At 40.0% G+C, this 16,066-nt stretch overlaps 1 protein-coding gene and 1 pseudogene across 1 annotated transcript in view; one reads left to right on the forward strand and one right to left on the reverse strand.

Annotated features, from left to right (window-relative positions):
* Window positions 1–16,066, forward strand: part of LOC114546103 (zinc finger protein 721-like) — a 1,066,380-nt gene that overhangs the window by 153,378 nt on the left and 896,936 nt on the right. The window lies entirely within an intron of this gene.
* The window catches only part of LOC114546086 (zinc finger protein 208-like), a 110,600-nt pseudogene that overhangs the window by 61,939 nt on the left and 32,595 nt on the right, over window positions 1–16,066 (reverse strand).

Raw genomic sequence — 16,066 nt, forward strand, 5'->3', positions numbered from 1 at the left:
AGGAAGAGTAAATGATGCCTAGGCTACATGTGTGCTGACTCAGATATAATTACAAAAGTCGATCTAAAGGAGAATAAATAGATGAAAGCAATACAGAATGCCTGAGAGCCTTACTTCCATATATTCCATTATGTTTTTATATTTGGATTGTAATGTGACCCTTTACATAAAGATATTTCTGGCATATCTATTCAGAAAAAGGTAGAAATAGCTGCATAAAAATTCACCAAAATGCAGGAAATGAAGTGTTTAATGCTAAAAACATTCCGCGTCCACCCCCAGACCCCCACATCATAAGTCAGCACACAAATCTGGAAGCAAAACCCTGTCCTTTGGGTTGCCAGGCCAGTTATGATTAGACCAAATGTTGGTACCATGTAACAAACTGGAAACTAACATGAACACTGGCTATTAACAAGCTGGGCAAGCCAATTCCAAATAAATCAGAATAATATAATATAAAGTACTCCCTACAAAAGCCAATTTAACCACTGGTCATAGCTACGGTTAATGTGGCCTTTCCGGTAATGTTTCTGAGAGCTAATTGGATGTTATTTATCTGTCCTGTAGCTCTTACGGTGTTTCATGAAGAAAAGGTGTAAGGAAAGAGAAGGTATATTTGTGTTCAGAACAAGGCTGACAGCTGAACATAAATAAAGGCTTCCAGAAGTTTTTATTAACATAACATAACATAACATAAACAGGCTTCCTGTACCTGAGCCATTTGTCTTCAATGGCCATCCCATAATATTCACTGAATGGAAGGCAGTATTTACCTCACTCACTGACCAAAAGCTAATCACACCAGCTGGAAAATATAAAAGCTGTGCACATTAATAACTCTGATAACTCACTTAGATGAAGAAAAGTGAAAATACCTCTGCAGCATATATATATATATATATATATATATATATATATATATATATATATATATATATATATATATATATATATATAGAGAGAGAGAGAGAGAGAGAGAGAGAGAGAGAGAGAGAGAGAGAGTAGCAAATTCATGTTCTGTGACACTGATTGATAAACAATAGTTAGGCTGTAGTGTAATAATAATATACTGGAACTGTATATAATATTTATATACATATAGTATTGACTTAAGACAGAAAATAAGCAGCTTGTATTTGGTCACATTTGAAGACAAAGCCCTGTTCTGACTGTACACACACACACACACACACACACACACACACACACACACACACACACACACACACACACACACACACACACACAGAATGCTGCTAATGCAGTCAGAGGAGCAACACACGGAGCCCACCTGAAATCATTGAGTGTCGGCGCATGCGCAGCTCAGCCTTCTCCTCGCTTTGATCTCCGTGATAAAGAGCTTTACCTGAGTGTGTGTGTGTCTTTACCTCGAGCTCTGTCTCCTCAAACGGTCCAATAAGATCAGCAGCTAACAAACTACGCAGCTATTCTACCGCTAGCACGACATATATAGATCACAGGGGAACAACGGCATTTCCGCTTCCTACTCAGGGCTTTTCACAATAAAGGTTTAAAATGAAAGAAGGCCAGTGGCGCCGGAGGGGAATTACACACACATACTGTTAATTAAATATATACACACTATAGTGTATATATATATAATTATGTTACTGATATATATATATATATATATATATATATATATATATATATATATATATATATATATATATATATATATATTAGGGCTGTCAATCGATTAAAAAATGTAATCGAATTAATTACATACTCTGTGATTAATTAATCGAAATTAATTGCATACATAATTAACGGTGCCTGAACCGATAAAATAAAAAAAGAAAAGAAAAAAGAAGAGTACTAAACAACAGTCGGTGACATTAAAGAAGGGCTTGTTTATTGCTAAGTCCATATGGTCAAAATTAAATGATTTGATAATAATCTATTACAATAACAATAACTTATTTCACTAGTAAATTGCTGTTGAACGACAAAAACAACCACCAGATGGGAAAAGGACATTTACAATAACTTCAAATGCACCACGAGGCTGCAGTTTACCAGTTTCATTGAACGCACCGTTTGTGTTGTTTTTCCGACGGCAGCTGCAGATTGTTAGCCTAGAAATCTAGACTACCCTAGTGGCAGCTGGCTGGTCAGGCTAGCAGATTGTTACATACCTGCGTTGAATCCTCTACAGTAAAACACAGTCAAACTTTACACCGTTTCAAGCTGTTAGCATTTTAACAGTGTTTAATCCAGCTACTTTAGTGTTAGCTGCTGTTAGCGTTTTAACAGTGATTTTGAGGGTTCCAGTAACTAGCTAAATGTTCCAATCAATGATCCAGGCAGACATATATTTTAGATCAATGGGGGGAACAAACGTCAATATGGAATGGATTTCTGCATTCCTATTTTTCTCAGGGCTTTTCACAATAAAATATTTAAAATATTGTTGCAGGCCTGATGCAGCTCAGCTGATGGAGCTGGGAATTACAACACACATACTGTTAATTAAACAGCAACCTTTTTTGACTTCTCAAATGGATCCACTTTTATCATACCATTCTGCCTTGACTGTGCAGAGGGCATATACACACCTGGACACCCCTGATGAAGATTTTTGGGAAAGCACTTTTAATACCATTCAGCCTTGACTGTTAGGGGAGAAGATGGGAAAGATGAAGGTGGATCCATCACTGGTCCTGTGGTGTTTGGATTATCTATCCCTCAGACCACAGTACGTCTGCCTGCAGAACAGTGTCTCAAGCACTATTCTAAGCAGTATGGGGGCGCCACAAGGAACTGTGCTGGCTCCGTTCCTGTTTACCATCTACACAGCGGATTTCCAACACAACACCGACAGATGCTTCTTGCAGAAATTCTCAGATGACACCACAGTTATCGGCCTTATCAGAGCAGACGATGAGGAGGAGTACAGAGGAACACTCAACAACAATCACCTCCATCTCAATACCACCAAAACCAAGGAGATGGTTGTGGACTTCAGGAGGGGGAGGAGGAGGATCCAACCAACACCACTCACCATCAGGGGCACTGAGGTGGAGCTGGTGGCCAACCACAGGTACCTAAGTGTGCAGCTTGACAGCAAGCTGGACTGGAAGAGCCATATGGAGGCGGTGTACCGTAAGGGTCAAAGCAGTGTCTACCACACAGTGGTGGCCAGTGCTCTGTTTTTTGCTGTGGCCTGTTGGGGAGACGGCGTCCGAACAGCAGACAGAAACAGAGTGGACAAGCTCATCAAGAAGGCCGGCTCGGTGGTCGGGGCTGAACTAGAGACAGTCCAGCAGGTGGCAGGGGCCAGAACATTAAATAAACTAGGATCAATACTGACCAATCCTGCACACCCACTCCACCTCCTGAAGGTGATAAACAGCAGCACCTTCAGTCAAGGACTGATGGCACCAATGTGCAAGTCGGAGTGGTATCAGAAGTCCTTCATACCAATACAACTCTATAATGCACAGAAATAACTTTCCCTTATTTATGTTTGTATTTTAACTTATTGGTATGGACAAATTTGACTAAATGTGTGGTGTTATGTCTGTCTTGAAGCTGCTTTGACACTGTAATTTCCTGCAAAGGATTAATAAAGGATCTATCTATCAAGAACTGATGCTGACCCTCAATTAGGACCATTCTAGTCTATCAAAGACTTTTTCGGCATCAACTGCCATTAATGTTAAATCTATTTTATGTTTCTTTGCATTTTATGTGAGGGAGATACATGTCATGGTATTAGTTCTTAAATCCCTTTACTGTATAAAACCAGCAATGTTTTGGTCGTCTTTTTTGACACTTTTCTCGCTTTTCCCAATGTTTTGGAAATGTTTTGATGTTTTAGTCACTGATCATTTAATTTACTTGTGAAGAGCGTTGTAAGGAACCATCCACGTTATTTCCTTGGACAATTTGGATGAAAGCAACACATTTTTTATACAGAAACGTTTTTGAAAATGACCCGAGGACACCAGGAGAGTTAAAGCAAAGTACAAAATAAGACTTACGAAGAGCTCTCTACAACAGCCTTTAGTAATACAAAGTGGAATATCCATGTAGTCATGATGAAGTGGATATTGTCTTCTTTATCTCAGTCTGGGAGGACATGTTCTCCCCTCAGCATCCCCCCCTGGTCTAGACAAGGACCATTGTGGCTCCATGTTATCTTGCCAGAGTGCAATCACTATAATATGGCATTCTCATGCAAACAGTTTTAACCGTTGTGTTGTCTTCCGTCAACTGCGCAACTTCTTGTTTTTCTTGCTCAAAATTTAAACTTTGTTTTTCAATGTTTTGTTCGTCTTTTTCAAAACTTTTGTCGCTTTTTTCAATGTTTTTGTCACTTTTTTCTGCAGCTTTTGAAGCTTTGTGGTGGGCTGATCATTTAATTTAATTGTGAAGAGCATCGCAGGGAACAATCTGCATTATTTTTCTGAAAATTTGGTTGAAAGAAACCCACTTTTCTGATGAACATTTCTTTATTTAAGTGGGTCAAACTTGACCCGAGGACAACACAAGGGTTAGTATTAACAAGACAGTAGAATGTAATTCAAAATTTTTCTAACAGTTAATCAAAGAATAAGGAATCAATTTTAGCCCAGAATGTGGGGTAAACTTCTATAGGAAAGCCGTCCATTCCTGGAACTTTTTTGAGGGGAAAGTTGTTAATAGCAGATTGTATTTCTATGTTGGTTATATCCTTGCTAAGATCTTCAGTACTCAGGAGAAAGACCTTTAAGGTTGATTGATTTTAAGAAGGAGAGAGAGGGTCCTGGGGTCTCATTTATAAACGTGGCATACGCACAAAACGGGGCAGCAATTCCCGAGTGTCTGAGAAGTTCTTTGCTTTCGCCAGTGGTCATGATTCGGTGTAACGAAAGTACAATTGCCAGTGTTCTGATCAGCATTGACTATTTATGGTTAAAAATGGGTGCGTACAGGGCGGGATAAGAGGCTGATTCATGTATGGACCCTTGTGGGTAATCTCTGATTTATAAAGGGAATACTGATTACAGATGAGACACCAGCTCTTTACGCACAGGATGGGTCAACTGTTTTTCTGCTAGTTATACTTTTTTAAATATTGAGCTTTTTACATTTTTATTTTACATTAAAAGTCAATAGAGCAATCTTCAAATCCTCTTCAGGCATCTTCCTTTTAGGAATGCTACTCCTCCCACATCATTTACACTACAGACATCATTTAGACGTTAAACTGTTCACTAAACATTTAGCTATTACAGTTGTATTCAGCTTCATGATACCTTTTCTGTCTGTCTGTCTGCCTGTCTGTGTGTCTGTCTGTTTGCCTGCCTGCCTGCCTGCCTGCCTGCCTGCCTGCCTGTCTGTCTGTCTGCGCCTGCCTGTCTACCTGCCTTCAAAACTTAAAATGTTCCACATCTTTTATTCATTAAGAATCTTTTTACAACTTGTAAATTCTATTTTTACTATTTGAAAATAGTAAAATTCAGTTTAGCATCACCTTTTACAGAAACCTTCATACAATGTTATTATTCATCTTTTTAAAGACATTCATATTAATTAGAATTGTTTCCACTTTTGCACATTTTCCTACAACTTAAAACTTTCCTACACGTCTTACAGATTGAAGTCTGTAGTTCAGATTCTCAGAAAACCCTCAAATATCAGAAATGTTTGGTGTAATTTAATATTTTAATGAAATTGAAATGGGTCTAATTTGTTGTTTACAAAAAGTTTATATATCAGAAATTTGGGTTTATATAACGTGGATGGTTCCATACAACTATTACTCTTCACAGGTAAAATAAATGATCAGTTCACTCCTTTCATTGCATTTGGATGTTTTATTCAATTTTATAGCATCTAATAAAAGAACTGATACAAGAACGTTGAAAAAAGTAACAAAAATGTCTGGAAAGCTTCCACAACAAGCGACAAAACTGTCAAAACAGACACGTTGGGGAAAAAAGATTTAATTTCAAATTTTGACCCAGAAAAACAAAAAGTTGCATGGTTGACGGGAACCATTTCCAACTTTTCCAACAACACAACATTACCTTCTTCTTACACATTAAAGCCAGCAAAAAGTTTTTCCTAAATATTGTGTAGCTAGTGACAGTCGGCTGATTAAAGCCTTGGTACAGTTTAAACAGGTGAGTTATATAACAGTTGTTATGAAGGGTGAAATTAGCTTCATAGACCAAAACCATTTTTTGTACCAAGCTGTAAACATGTTTATTTCTAATGTAAAGTTTGGATTTTTTCACATGGGGGTCTATGGGGAATAACTCAAGGAAATTTTCAGTAACACATAACAAACAACAAAGAGATATTAATAATCACTTAAATAATAACCTGACACAACATAAATAATAACCTGACACAACAGTATCAGGACAGTAATGTAGCTTATTGTTAGCTTAAAAGAAGGATCAAGGTTACCTTTTGTGATATTTAATTCAACGCTTTTGTAGTAGTTAAATACTGTAAAACATAATTTTCATCTGGGAAAGGTTATTCCATTTTGCTTAGTTTAGCATTTTTTTACATGAACATCCAAAAGCAGTACAAATTAGTTTTGCGTTTCTTTTCAATGAATTTCTATGACTCTTTAAAGGACAAATCCAGCGCAAAATGAGCCTAGGAGTTAATAACACGTGTGTACCGAGTTGACCGTTCTCTGGGATCTGTTTTCATGCTAATCCAATGTGACCAGTTTTAGTGCTAACCTCTAATTAGCTTATAACGCTAGTCGTCGGGGCAGAGGGTAAAGTAAAAATAAATCTCTATTTCTACACCACTAACCCTAACCCCATATGTGTGACCACGGTGGGAAATCTGGAGCAGTAAACGTTAACTATCTCTTTGACATCATGTTGTTTACGGAGAAGGAGAACCAGGAAATGCGTCAGGGATATGTCAATGGGAAAAGCAAGCTACTAAGCCACGCCCACGGCAGTCATTATGACGACCAGCCACGCTGAGGCGATACTAAAATCTGCAATGGAAAACGGACGCACAGCGAGTCGAGGCGAGTCGAGCAGGTACCATGTAATGGAAAAACGCCACATGACACGGATACAGTGCCTTGCAAAAGGGTCAACTCCACCCCTTGCTAAATCAGTAATTTCATGAACCAATAATTTCTGAGCTAGCTACTGAACAACAACGCCAGCTAACATTTGTTGACACTATGATGAAACTAAACCTGACAGTCATGTTATTTTTTTTGTATTTATTTATTATTTCAGCACATTGATGAACATGTACAGCAGTACATGTAAAAATGCCAGGATGTAGCCCGGGGGCTAATTTCTATCTGTAGTCCATTAGGCAGGTTGAAGTTACAATGAAAAAAGGACAAAAGATATACAATAGTAACATTTGCTATATAAAACAAGGAGACAATTCATTAGTAAGTGTTAAAACGGAGACACAATTCATTAGTATGCTCTACTGGGCTAATACGGTACAGCATACTGTTAGAGGTGGTTGTATGTTTGGTTAGCTCTAAGCTACACCTTTACCTGGCTATTAAAAGTGGCCAGAGTGGGACATCCCCTTACAGTTGGGGGTAGTATGTTCCATAATGCACTACCTTTAATACAGGGGTGTCCAAACTACGGCATGTCATTTTTATTGGCCCATAGCAAATTCTAAAAATATAATGGCATATGGCCCACACATGAAATTCGTGCTTGACTGTATTGTACTTCTTAGATTTACCACTAGGGGGAGCTACTGTCTTGAACAAGACAGCCTCTCCTCAAAACAAGAGCAGACAAAGAAAAACTTTGCAACTGACCCAAAAATGGCAGAACCGAAGAAACGAAAAATAGCAAGGGAGTGCCGGAGATTTCAGACACAATGGGAAAATGAACATTTCTTCAGTGAAGTCAAGGGGAAGTGTGTCTGTTTGATTTGTAATGAAACAGTTGTAGTGATGAAAGACTATCATGTACGACCACACTATGAAACCAAGCATCCAGACTACCACTGTTGCTGAGAGAGAACAGGAAGTTAAGCAAATGGCAGCTACCTGTTTTTTGGGAACCACAATGACCGACAGCCATCTCTGATGTCCTTCACATCTCAACCACCAAACTGACTCCTGACTGGCCAGCCATCCTTCAGTCCAAAGCGCAGCATCACTGCTCCCACTGAGTGCAATGCTGCTCCCCTTATAGGTAAGTTACAAATATAAGACACAGTAATCATGTGTTAATAAGCACAATTACTTCATTAATTCACTCAATTAAAGTTGATAATATTTTCTAACAAACTATTGTTGGTGTGTTAACAAGCCTAATAACTTATGTGCATAGCAAGCCTAAAATATACCCTTATGTTTCACCCTTTATACAGGGCTGTGAAGGGCATCACCACCCTGACTGAAAAAGCAATCTCAGGCTGTTTTGAGAATCTCACCCCAACTGAGTGGCCCAGCCCTTTGTATATTTTTTTGTATGTGGCCCTTGGTGAAAAAAGTTTAGACATCCATGTTTTAATAGATAGTGCGTTATGGCTGAAGGAGGTTTTTCTAAAAAGGAACCTCACAGTCCCTGTTTACAACAGCTCTGGTGATCCGAGTCTATCTGTAATTTGACACAATGTTCCAACATTCAGCAATTTCAGTTGCTTACATTTCAATTTGGGTTCTGATCTGCACCATAAAATGACCACCTTCTTCTCTGGGGACTACCAACCTTAAACTACACAACCGTCTCCTGCTCTCCCTCTAACAGATCAGATAGAGACTCAGCCAAAGGTGGGAGTCTGACACCATAACCTCCTCTGATTGGCCAACACTATGTTTCTTGAGCCACCCTAAAGGGTCAAGAAATACCGTATAATTATATACTTACCGTTGAACTATACAGGCAGGCGCCATATTGGGAAAACAGTCAGGACCAGTAGAACCCTAACCCTTGTAGTGAGTCACCCATATATTTTAATAAACAGATATGATTCATGCATTCCCACGTAGTCACATTTCACAAACGACCCATTGGGAAACCACGGACCACGGGAGATTTCAAGCGACAACTTAGCTCCCGCTGCACGGCATTTGCCGTTCGACTGGTGTTGACTGTTTCCCCAAGATGGCGCCTGCCTGTATACGTGAACGGTAATGTCTTTCTATGGTATCTTTTTAATAAACTGTCTGTACACTTACAAAGATGTTGATGCTGAGGTTTACATGTATGGACCCTCATTACGCTACCGTGGAAGTGTGGTGAAATTTTGAGCCTTGTTACTGGTGTAGAAATAGAGATTTATTTTTACTTTACCCTCAGCCCCGATGACTAGCATTATGAGTTAATTAGCGGTTCACACTAAAACTGGTCACATTAGATTAGCATGAAAACAGATCTCAGAGAACAGTCGACTCGGTACACGTGTTATTAACCCCTAGGGTCAATTTGCGCCCGATTTGTCCTTTAAAGCAACACTATGTAACTTTTCCTCTTCGGCCCCCCTACAGGTTGGAAGAGGAATTGTCCCATTATGATTATGTCTCATTGGAACTACAGATCAGCTACCCGATCTGGCAGACTTGCATAGTTGGTTATAGTTGGTAGAGAGCTGCAAAGGGAATGCAGAAGTGCCGTTCACCCTGTTATGAGTTGATGAACCACTGGAACGATTGGAAACATTATTTTAAGTTGCAAATAGTTACTTTAAGATCAGTTTTTTGTCCCAAGATGGCGGCGGCACAGACGCAATTTAAACACATTAACTGTTCAAGTTATTTTTAAAGCAGCAGACATATTCTGATTAAAGCTTCTCAGTTATGAAGATTTGGTTCTTTTCTTCGTCCTAAGGGACAATAGACTAAATATTTCAGCAACTTTTAAATTAAGAACAAATACTCCTTTGTTGCAGCATTAGTTAAATAGCGCTAACAGTTGAACCCTGAACTCAAAATATTTTATTACAGGAATATAAGCTAATTTTGAGTGGAATTAATCCCTTAAAAGAGAGGGAGCGTAATATGTAGTGGTAACAAGATAACAACCATGCTGTTCAGAAGATAAAGTTACTGCTGGTCAGCCTTCATTGTGGAGAGAAGATCAGAATACAAAAACAGGGGCATGAGGAGGAGGCAGGAGGAAACAGCTTGGCTCTGAAACATGTTCACTACGAGGCAGTGTGAATGCGCTGGTGAGTTTTAAGGTTACTACTCTGAGAAAACATTTTACCACATTGTTCACACGAGTACGGCTTCTCTCCAGTGTGAATGCGCTGGTGAGATTTAAGGCTATTTCTCCGAGAGAACGTTTTTCCACAATGTTCACACCGGTACGGCTTCTCTCCAGTGTGAAGGCGCTGGTGAGATTTAAGGCTATTTCTCTGAGAAAACGTTTTACCACAATGTTCACACCGGTACGGCTTCACTCCAGTGTGGATGCGCTGGTGAGATTTAAGGTGAGTACTCTGAGAAAAAGCTGCCCCACATTGATCACAGCTGTACGGCTTCTCTCTGGTGTGAATGCGCTGGTGGTGTGTTTTAAGGCTACTACTATTAGAAAACATTTTTCCACATTGTTCACACCAGTACGGCTTCTCTCCAGTGTGAATGCGCTGGTGAGAGTTAAGGCTACCACTACGAGCAAAAGTTTTACCACATTGCTCACACCTGTGCGGTTTCTCTCCAGTGTGAATACGTCGGTGAATTTCTAGTTCACTACTCCTAGTAAAGGTTTTACCACATTGATCACAGCTGTAAGGTTTATCTCCAGTGTGAATGCGTTGATGTCTTTTTAGGGTATTCTGTCGTGCGAAAACAGCCCCACATTGATCACAGCTGTACGGCTTCTCTCCAGTGTGAATGAGTTGATGTCTTTTTAGGGTATTTTGTCGTCTGAAAGCTGTTCCACATAGATCACAGCTGTACGGCTTCTCTCCAGTGTGAATGCGTTGATGGATTTTTAGATTACTCTGTTGTGTGAAAGCTGCCCCACATTGATCACAGCTGTACGGCTTCTCTCCAGTATGAATTTTCTGATGAATCTTTAAATATTCAGATGTTGTGAAGGATTTGTCACAGTGTTGACAGTGGTGACATTTGGGTCCCTTTCCTCCTCTCCGTTTCTATAGCAACAGACAGAGAGAGCGAGAGAGTTAGTGAGCAACCTTCTTTAAACCCTAGACTTGCTCTCCCAATTTTAACTCTTGATACAATAATTTATGACAAAATGAAGGAATATATGTGCCGGTTGCAGACATGTTAACAGTGTTCACAAACTGCTCTATTGTAGTCCAGCCTTTACTTCAGAGACAAACGTGCATCACTTTGTAACACACCTGAACATGGCTGCTATCAGAGTCCGAGTCTGCTGCTGGTCTTCTGGGGACCTTGTTGCTCCTCTGCTCCTGGTTCTGGTTGTCCTCCTCCATTCCTCTTTTGTCCTGAAATCCAGCAATGATCACAATGTTAAAATAATTACTGTTGTATTTTAATGCAGGCTAATAATAATAATAATTAAAGCTGCAAGCAGCGATGGACGGGCCCTCACGCCTTGGCGTGCATCAAGGTTACTGGCGGACTCCGCTCCTTGCGTGGCACGCAGACACCGCAAATCGTCACCAATGAAAAGGGAACTCCCCGCCGAGTTCAACGATACCTCACACAAACTCTACGTCATACATTTCATTAGCTATGAAAGGGGCGTGGCTAAAGAATCGGGCCGGTACAACCCATCACCAATTAAAAAGAAGCTCTTTGCTGAGTTCCATGATACCCCACACAAGACTCTACCTTAGATGGGTCAGCATTTATGAAAGTGGGCGTGGCTTAAACATAGGGGGCAGGCCAAACAATTCCCAATGAAGGCAAGGCAAGGCAGCTTTACTTGTATAACACATTTCAGCAACAGGGCAATTCAAAGTGCTTTACATAAAACATTAGAGCAGTTAGAAGACAATTAAAAACAAAATAACAACAATAAACAAATTAAAACATTAAAAGACAAGAATAAAATTGATAGTGCAGTATAAGAATAAAAGTTACAGTGCAGTATAAGAAATTAAAATTAATAAAATAGATTATTTAAAAAAAAGCAACATCAAAAAGATAGGTCTTTAGCTTAGATTTAAAAGAACTGAGAGTTGCAGCGGACCTACAGGTTTCTGGGAGTTTGTTCCAAAGATGTGGAGCACAAAAACTGAACGCTGCTTCCCTCTGTTTAGTTCTTACTCTGGGGACAACAAGTAGACCTGTCCCAGACCACCTGAGAGGTCTGGGTGGGGGTGACCTGTAGGTCTGGGGGGGTATAGTAGACCTGTCCCAGACCACCTGAGAGGTCTGGGGGGGTCATAGTGTAGTAGCAGATCAGAAATGTATTTTGGCCCTAAACCGTTTAGTGATTTATAAACCAGTAAAAGTATTTTGAAATCAATTCTTTGAGGCACTGGAAGCCAGTGTAGAGACTTCAGTACTGGAGTGATGTGATCCACTTTCTTGGTTTTAGTGAGGACTCGAGCAGCAGCGTTCTGAATCAGCTGCAGCTGTCTGATTGATTTTTTAGGGAGACCTGTAAAGACACCGTTACAGTAGTCAAGTCTACTGAAGATAAAAGCATGGTCAAGTTTTTCCAGATCCTGCTGAGACATAAGTCCTTTAACCCTTGATATATTTTTAAGGTGATAATATGCCGATTTTTTAATTATGTTAATGTGGCTTTTAAAATTCAGGTCTGAGTCCATGACTACACCAAGATTTCTGGCTTTGTCTGTTGTTTTTAACATTGTGGTTTGAAACTGAGCGCTGACTTTCAATCGTTCCTCTTTTGCTCCAAAAACAACCACCTTTTTTCTTCATTTAATTTAAGAAAGTTCTGGCACATCCAATCAATCTGTTGAATGCACATATTTAATTGTTGTATTGGGCTATAGTTCCCTGGCGAAAAGGTTATGTAAATTTGTGTGTCATCCGCATAACTATGGTAACTTATTTTGTTGTTTTCCATAATCTGAGCCAGTGGAAGCATGTAGATGTTGAACAGAAGAGGCCCCAGAACTGAGCCTTGGGGAACTCCGCACGTCATATTTGTATGCTCAGATGTATAATTACCTATAGACACAAAGTAGTCCCTATTCTTTAAATAAGATTCAAACCACTTTAGTACTGAGCCAGAAAGACCAACCCAGTTTTCCAATCGGTCAAGCAATATGTCATGGTCTACCGTATCAAATGCAGCACTGAGATCAAATTTTGCCACTATCTGTGTTTAAGTGGATGTCATTAAAGACTTTGACAAGAGCCGTCTCGGTGCTGTGGTGTGGTCGAAAACCTGACTGGAAGGCATCAAAACTGTTGTTTAGCGATAAGAAAAAGTTGATTTGTTTTGCGTGCACACTGTGACAACACATATCCTGTACTTGATCTGGAAGCACTGACGGTCTAATTTTCTGAATTTTGTCTGTGAAGAAGGAGGCAAAGTCATTGCAAGCCTTGGTAGACAACAGTTCAGATGCTACTGGTACTAGAGATGGCCTGATACCATTTTTTGCTTCCCGATACCGATTACGATACCTGAACTTGCGTATCGGCCGATACCGAGTACCGATCCGATACCAGTGTGTCATATATTTCATTATGTTTTAACAGCTGTATACTACTATCCCTGTATGGATGTGATATGATTTCTATCTATGTTGTCGGTCTGGCTCAGGTTAAACTCTTTGTGAAACATGAACAAACACAAACAATGAATGCCCCAGAACTTTCTTTTATTCTCCAGTTTGACATTCAGTTATAACGGAAAAAGAACATAAACTACTTTAATGTAGATTTTCTTTAGGGCTTTATTACGTGGTATCGGATCGGTGCATAAACTCCAGTACTTCCCGATACCGATACCAGCGTTTTAGGCAGAATCGGAGCCGATACCGATACTGGTAACAAAGCACGTGAATTATTATTGTTTCTGGCGATAATGTCAGAGAAAAAGGACCGCCTTGCATTTCTTAGTTCCAGATTATAAATGCGAAGTCTCTCTTTATAGATGTTATAGTGGATCTGGAGATTAGATTTTCGCCAACTGCGTTCAGCTTTTCGACACGCTCTTTTTTCTGTTCTCACAACTATAAAATTTCTCCATGGAGATCTTTTCTTACCAGAGACAGCTTTGACCTTAGTGGGAGCAATAGCATCAATAACATTCGTAATTTTACAGTTGAAATTATCTACAAGCTCAGTCACTGAGGCCCCAGTGAGGGCGGGTGTAGAGGAGAAAAGCTGAATGAATGATTCACTGGTGTTTTCAGTGATATAACGTTTTCTGATTAACTTTGTTTGAACACTTTTGGGCAGAGAGATAGTGCCGTTAAAGAAAACACAGGAATGATCAGAGAGAGCAACATCAGTCACCACAACCTTGGAAATGTTTAGACCCTTTGAGATAATCAAGTCCAGAGTCTGCCCCTTATTGTGCGTGGGCTGTGTAACATGCTGAGTCAGTCCATAGCTCTCAAAAACACAACACAGTTCTTTGGTCCCTCGGTCCTGGGGGTTGTCAACATGAATGTTAAAATCACCAGCAATAATTACACGGTCAAAGTTAATACAGATTATAGACAGCAGTTCATTAAAATCGTCAAAGAAGGTTGCACAGTATTTAGGTGGCCTGTAGATATTTAGAAGTATAGCTTGAGGGGAGGATCTTAGCTGAAGAGCCACATATTCAAAATAAGCAAAATTTCCATAAGATAATTGCGTACATCGCAATGAGTCATTAAACAAAATGGCGACTCCACCTCCTTTCTTATTCACTCTATTCTCACTCATAAAACTGAAGTTAGGGGGGGCTGACTCAATGAGAACAGCAGCACTGTTATTATGATCCAACCAGGTCTCAGTTAAAAACATAAAATCAAGATTGTGCTTAATAATAAAATCATTGATTAAAAATGATTTTCCTGCCAAAGACCTAACGTTTAGTAGTGCTAGTGTTAGTGTGTTTTAATTTTTTGGGACAGACTGTGGCTGACGAGGAATGGATGCTAAATTTGCAAAGTTTGCAGTTACGTGCTTATTCACCATTCTTTTTCGATTACCTATCACAACATAAATTGTGGAAGAATCTAATACGTAGGGCCCAGGCTTGTCTTGGAAAGAGTCATGAGTGCTACTAGGCATGCAGCCTAGACCCGGCCCATATCAGTTAATGCTTGCTGCATTTTGCACACAAGCATCCTTATCAGTTTGGGGAGAAGGAGTTAACTGCCGTCCTTGAGGAGGGATAGGTGCCTGGCGTTTTACGATGGGAGAAGGAAGGGGGAGATACTTGGTTCCAGCATTTACCAGCTGCTTCATCTGGTCAGTGAACTCCAACATGGGGATGGGGGAAAAAAGGGGAGAGCGACGTATCCTTAAAGAGGTCCTCAAAGCTTTCGTGGGTGTCAAAGGGGTTTGAGGAGTGTTGGACGGGTGAGAAGGGGGGTTGAGATTTCTCATCTCCGCTCTTTGGTCTCCCATGGTCAAATCTTTGCTCAGGTGGGGGCTGTAGTGGAAAAAGTGGACCAAAAGAGTTCCAGGGAGGACTACCACTTGTAGATTTATTATCCGTTCCACAGCCCTCCTGTTTCTTTGTGGTCTTGCTGGTGCTAGTTAGCCGTGTGTTAGCATGCTTTTGTCCATTGTTTTGGTTCAGTGGTAAAGTGGTGTCATTTCCACATGATCCGTTCACTTCCACGTTTACTTCTAACCGGTACATTTTGGTTTCCAGAACTGCAATCTTCTGAAGGAGTTTGTAGTAGTCCTCTATGGAGAAGGGTGGCATCTTGCTGCTAATTAGCTTTAGCTACAGTCACTTTAGGACAGGCTTGAGCTATTGGTAGGCCACGCTCACGCAGAAAAAATTTTCAAATATGACAATAGCCTACTATGTCTACAAAAATGTATAGTCCAGATATTTATAAGTATCCAAGAGCCGCTGCTCATAGTTTCTCTCAGAGGAAAAGCAAGATTATTAGCAGAAATATGCAAGCAGAGGCAAGCAGTAGAGCGTCTGCACTGTAAGAAGCAGGAAGTCTCTGCTGAGTTCAATGATGCCTCACACAAGGGTATACCTTAAAC

Source organism: Perca flavescens, chromosome 19 (assembly GCF_004354835.1).
Source record: "Perca flavescens isolate YP-PL-M2 chromosome 19, PFLA_1.0, whole genome shotgun sequence".
Lineage (NCBI taxonomy): Eukaryota > Metazoa > Chordata > Actinopteri > Perciformes > Percidae > Perca > Perca flavescens.